Source organism: Gorilla gorilla, chromosome 1, assembly GCF_029281585.2.
Source record: "Gorilla gorilla gorilla isolate KB3781 chromosome 1, NHGRI_mGorGor1-v2.1_pri, whole genome shotgun sequence".
Classification (NCBI taxonomy): Eukaryota; Metazoa; Chordata; class Mammalia; order Primates; family Hominidae; genus Gorilla; species Gorilla gorilla.
This window is the reverse complement of record NC_073224.2, coordinates 77,226,616-77,233,091: the sequence shown is the minus strand read 5'-3', so window position 1 is coordinate 77,233,091 and position 6,476 is coordinate 77,226,616. Positions and strand designations below refer to the sequence as shown.

The 6,476-nt window shown below is 42.1% G+C and overlaps 1 non-coding gene across 1 annotated transcript; it reads left to right on the top strand.

The window, feature by feature from the left end:
- The first annotated feature begins 6 nt into the window (after positions 1-6).
- LOC115932109 (U5 spliceosomal RNA) lies at positions 7-121 on the top strand. The gene has a single exon (XR_004068447.1). It is a non-coding gene; the product is annotated as a U5 spliceosomal RNA (small nuclear RNA).
- Positions 122-6,476: the final 6,355 nt, after the last annotated feature.

Below are 6,476 nucleotides of genomic sequence, written 5' to 3'. Positions count from 1 at the left end.
CATCGCAAGCTCTGGTTTCTCTTCAAAACGAATACATCGTTTGCCTTTTACTGCAGATTTTCGTGGAGAGGAACAGTTGTTAGTAACTTTTTTGTTTGTTTGTTTTTAGGTCCTGCTTGGACAGGGCCAAGTAAAAAAGAAAAAAGAAAAAAACCACAAAAGGTCATCGAATTAGGGTCACTTTAAGGTAAAACCAGAAATTTCGCCTCAATCTCCAACTTTCCTTCTTGGAGTCGTCTCAAGGATGCCTTTCTCTCCTCCCTGTTTCTTATTTTATATCCTGGCCCTAGTTATTCTACATATGCATTAACCCGTAATGATGTTGGCTGATTCCTCCTGGGAGTATTTACATTTTAAAGGGGATAAAAGAAAACTCTCTTTGCGATGTGTTTCGTCTCTGTTATTATTTAGGGTCTTTATTAATGCTTATGCCTGATGTTGCTGATGCAATGCTTCTTGAAGAATCATAGGCAGGAAGGGGTCTGGTCTAACTTCTGTTTTTAGGAAGAGACACTTTGTCCCGTGCCATGATGAAAGCAGGAGTTGGGCTTTTTCAGGGTTCATTGGCCAGGCTGGATCTAGCAACGAACTGGGGAGCTGCCTCACCCTCTTCTGAGGGACTTGAAACATTGAATAGGTTTATTTCTCTTTCACTTTCTGTTAATAATTTGTTTCTTACTGAAAGGGAGGTTGGTCAAGGTAACCCATCACCCAAGATTTCTGATACTACTCAGATAGTTCAGATCACACGACGGCAGAAATAATGCTCACTGATTTTTTAAATTTTTTAAATATTTATTGAATTCACACAGCAATAGCTTTTTTTCTCTCCCAAAACCTTATTAAACACTGAGGACCTGAAGTAACTGAAGTGCGTCTGGAAAAACCATTCCACTACTTTCTTCTATATGTTCCAGGTTAGGCCACTGGGAGTAAAGTAAACAAAAGATGAGCAATCCAGTCATTTAAATAGATTTTTTACTGTCTAAACCTGATCATTGCATGGGCTAAGGAGGATAAATAGTTCCTCGAAAGGGCCTGCCTCAGTTGATAGTTTCTGCCTACAACATTACAGTGAGAAAAATTCCAAAGCTGCGTTTGGCTCAAAGAGAGAAAGATATCATGATTATTTCATATTCCCCCGAATTAACATTTGCTATTAAACACAGCTAGCATCTTTATCATCCTTTAGAGATTTCCCTGTTAGAAAAAGTGACAAACTATTTGTAGCATTTATTGGTGTTTTTCCTCAGCCTGGTCCTGTTATAAATTAATTTCATCTGCATCCCTAGCTAGACTCTTATACTAAAATTGCACCTGTTTTTTATTCCAAGAATGGAGCAGGATATCTGGTCAAATGATATTCCCCAAACTGTACTGTCTTTCAATAAGAGAGAAATTCCTTGTAGGAGAAAAATCAATGAGAAAAGGCCCTACTGGGTGTTGGAGCCCATGCTGAGCACTTGTTCTCAGTCACCTTTGCTCAGTTTCCTTGGCTTCTTTGACCACTGACAAATTACATTTCTATATCTACACATAACAGCAATATAAGCAGCTGCTTATAACACAAGTCTGCTGGGATTATGAGTGACAATGACAAAATCAGAGAAGCTGCATACCATTCCATGATAAAAAGGTCAATGCAGCATGGCTGGAAGGTGGAGGAGTTGGGGAAGGGAGTGCTGAGTTAGCAGCTAAGTCCAGCTGGCTGTCCTCATCTACTTTTACAAGGATGCTGCTGTTTTCTTTTAGATTCCTTTTTAATTGAAAGTGTTGCTCATCCCTTTGCTGAAAATATGATATGCACACATTCTGAAACTCTCAATACTTTACTCCTTGTTTGGATTTGTTAAGAAACTGACATCTGTGGGAACTGGGTTACTAGAAGAAAGGGAGGATCAGTTAAAGCTGTTTACTTTTGAGTTTATGTTTCCAAGATGAAAGATTATGAAAGAGTGCAAGGCTTTCTAAAGTATTACACTTATTCCCAGTTAGTGTTTTGAAGTGTTATATCCATATGAATAAGTGAATGCATGAATACTGATTCATTTGGATTATTTAATGGAAAGGCTGGAATTGATTGGCACTACGTGATGTTACAAATCCTGTTGTTTTAGAGCTGGAAACTATGAGGACTTACTAAATTTGACTTTCTCAACTTGTAGGTGGCAGAGAGACTAAATAGGAGGGTACAATAGTGGTCTAGGAAAGTGATGCAACTGAGAGCCTGATCTGCAGCTTTGGCAGTAGGGATGGCTTGGATTCAGGAAATATTTCTGAGGGAGAAAATCAAAATAATGTGGTAGTCTCATGGGATTATGGAGTGGGGACCATGAAGGGATAGAGGACTAGAGAAAGATGGAGAGTTCAACCTTAGTAGGCTTAGCAGCTGATCGGAAGTTGCAGCTGCTTTGGTTGATCCACATCCCCTAACTGTTTTGACCCCAAGCATCTTATGTTCCTGCCCTCTTTGCTTTGAAATGCAGGTGTTGGCCTGTTAGGTGCAGGGACAAGATGAGACTTACTTAACTTCTGTCTCATTAATTCACTCCATAGATACTTAGTGAGCACCTACTACATGTATTGCACTGCTCACCACTGAGGATTTAAAGGTAAGACATGGTGCATGCCCTTGAGGAGCATATAGTATAACAGGGAGAGACAGATGTGTAAACAGACAAGTGTGATAAAGTGTTGTACATCCAGGTTTTTCAACCTCGGCACTGCTGACATTTTGGACTGGATGATTCTTTGTTGTGGAGGGCTGTCTTGTACATTGTAACAGCATCATTAGCATCGCAGCATCGTTAGCAAAATCCCTGGCCTCGACCAGATGCCTGTAGCACTTCATCCCTAGTTGTGGTGACCAAAATTATCTTCAGATATTGCCATGTGTTTTCCCCATGGCATCAAACAAAATTGCTCCTGGTTGAGAATCACTGATCTATATGGTACTGTGAGAACACAAAGAAGGGAGTGAGTAACATTACCTGAGTGGAGTCAGAGGGTATCCAGTTTGGGCCATACTGGGATGAGTAGGTGATCCTCAGGCGGACTTTGAGAGCTGGGCCTTCCAGCCAGAGGAAACAGTACAAAAGATAGCAGGTCAATCAGTGGTTTGACAAACTGTCAAAAGAGGAGGCTGGAGAGCTAGGCAGCCCAAGAAATGAAAAGCCTTTTATACCATATAAGAGAACTTATATTTTATCTTATTGACAAAAGAAGCTATTGAAACATTGTAAGGAAGGAAAATGGTAAGATTTGCAATTGAGAAGAGTCACTTTATGGACAAGGTGGAAGGTGAATTGAAATGGGAAGAGGATGGGCCTGGCGCAGTGGCTCACGCCTGTAATTCCAGCACTTTGGGAGGCCGAGGTGGGCAGATCATGAGATCAGGAGATCGAGACCATCCTGGCTAACACGGTGAAAACCCGTCTCTACTAAAAATAAAAAAATAAAAAAATTAGCCGGGCGTGGTAGCGGGCGCCTGTAGTTCCCGCTACTCGGGAGGCTGAGGCAGGAGAATGGCGTGAATCTGGGAGGTGGAGCTTGCAGTGAGCTGAGATCACGCCACTGCACTCCAGCCTGGGCGACAGAGCGAGACTCTGTCTCAAAAAAAAAAAAAAAAAAAAAAAAAAAAAAGAGAAAGAAATGGGAAGAGGATGGAGGCAGAGAGACCAGTGGGGAGACTCTTGTAACAGTCCAGGTGAGACGGAGAATACGAGTTATGTTTACAGGGAAAAGTGATGACTCCCAGGACTCTAATCAAAGTGACTGGTGAATGGGGCTGACATCCAACTGAGGGAATACAAAAAAGGAAACAGATTTTGTGTAAAGGTGGGTGGGCCAAGTTCAGCTTCAGAGGTATTGAGCTAGAAGTGTCTGCAGGTTATCTGTCTAGAAATGTACAGTGGACAATGAAATATTTAGGTTTAAAGTTCGGGAGGGATTATGTTTCTGAAGCCAAGATCCTGACTCTTTCACTAGCTGCTGACTCTGGCTCCAGCATCCTGTGCTGGATTTTCAAAAGAAAAACACGGAAGAAGAAACAGCCCATGGCGAAGTGATCCTGGCCAGCGATGGTTTCAATATACTTTATCATCTTTCTGGGTTTTTTCCACTAAAGATACATTTCTGGGCTGGGCGCAGTGGCTCACGCCTGTAATCCCAGCACTTTGGGAGGCTGAAGCGGGTGGATCACGAGGTCAGGAGTTCAAGACCAGCCTGGCCAAGATGGCGAAACCCGTCTCTACTAAAAATACAAAAAATTAGCCAGGCATGGTGGCAGGTGCCTGTAATCCCAGCTACTCAGCAGGCTGAGGCAGAGAATTGCTTGAACCCAGGAGGCAAAGGTTGCAGTGAGCCGAGATTGCACCACTGCACTCCAGCCTGGGCAACAGAGCGAGACTCCGTCTCAAAAAAAAAAAAAAAGATACATTTCCTATTTCTGGTGGCTTGTGTGACCCTGAGGACTCTATTTTGTCCCTTTATAGTTCAGTGTTATGGAAGAGGTATGGCGGGGAGGGAAGGGGTGGAGAGGGAAGAGGGGACAGACAGGGAGAGAGAGAAGGTGATCCTAGTGCAGTGCATCCAGTCTTTTCCCATTAAAGGACAGAAAATGATACTATTTGAATAGCATACTGGGGCAACTTGAGGGAATTTGAGGGTATCTGTATAGGGCTTGGTGAAAAAATTAATTTTTGATATATAATCATTGTTTTAAAAAGTGTTAGGGATTCAATATCAGTAAACTAAATTTGTATACAAATATTTTAAATTTTTAAAATAGAATCTTGAGTTTGCTTCCACAGATATAAATTTCATGTTTGAAATGACTACATAAAATTCCTAATCAAAATTTTTTAAATGATGAACTCTAAATTTTTACCATGAATGAGAAATGTGTTCACACAATTTTAAAAGCTTTAAAAATCATTTTTACAATCGCTTAAAAATTTACAACAGTTGAACTTAAAGAATCTAATTTCTGTCATCAACAAATGTAATTTTGATATTTCTTGTGATAATGTGAATGGGTTTCAAATCTCATCAACTTTTTCTTTAAACTTATTTCAAAATGGCCAGGCACGGTGGCTCACACCCGTAATCCTAGCACTTTGGGAGGCCGAGGTGGGTGGATCAGGAGGTCAGGAGATCGAGATCATCCTGGCTAACATGGTGAAACCCTGTCTCTACTAAAAATACAAAAAAATTAGCTGGGCATGGTGGCACGCACCTGTAGTCTCAGCTACTTGGGAGGCTGAGGCAGGAGAATGGCTTGAACCCAGGAGGTGGAGGTTGCAGTGAGCCACGATTGCACCACTGCACTCCAGCCTGGGTGACAGAGCGAGAATCCGTCTCAAAAATAAATAAATAAATTTATAAAAATAAATGTATTTCAAATAATAATGAGGCTGGGCACAGTGGTTCATGCCTGTAATCCCAGCACTTTGGGAAGCCAAGGCAAGAGGATCTCTTGAGCCCAGGAGTTTGAGACCAGCCTGGGCAACCTAGACAGACCTCTGTCTCTATTTATAAATGAATGAATTGAATGAACGAGTGAGTGAAAGAATGGATGTGAATGAATGGGAAAGGGAAAGGAAAGGAAAAGAAAAGAAAGGAAAGAAGCTCTAGGGAGCCCAATACATGCATTATGAAGAGCTGTCGTGGTGCAGCTAGAGTAGCTTCTACACCTGTCTCGCTCTGTGCTGTGCAGTCTCCATGTGCAAGGGACCACAAACTTCACCTGGAAGTGAGGGTGGAAGCAGGTCCTTGACAGCGCTTAGCTCCTTGCAGCAGATCAATGGATGGCTTTTACCATGCCACCTGGAGGCCTGTGGCATGCCAGCCGATCCCACTTGGTTGCCTTCTGAAAAGTCTGGGTGTACGCTACTTTGGTCCAGAGGTTCCTGGCATCTCTCTAACCCCCAACTCTAAAGCTATCCCTATGGGCTAAGGAAATTAGTATTAGACTGCACACCTGTAATCTATTTGGGGCAACAGAGGTGGGAAACTCCTCTACAGCATGCATCAGAATCACTTGGAGGGCCTGTTAAGGCATAGATTGCTGGACTCATCCCCCCACCCCTACTTTCTGATTCAGCAGGTCGAGTGAGGCCTGATAATGTGCATTTCTAGCCAGTTCCCAGGTGATGCTGTTGGTCTGGAACCACACTTTGAGAGCCAGTATGATACAAGTTAAACAAAAGTGTTTTCTAAATACTCCATTTACAGCAGCCCCATTCTCACTGTCTTATCCTGGTTTATTTTTTGCAAGATCCTTTATCATTACTTGACATCATATATTTTATCTGCTTAATGCTTGTCTTTGGTAATGTCCAGAAAAACACAAACTTTGTTTTGCTTACTGTTATAGTCCCATCTCTTAGGACAGTACTTGGCACACAGTAGGAGCTAAAAGATATTTGTTGCTCGAATGAACATGCTGTTTGGAAGGCATTAGCCAAAGCTGAAAC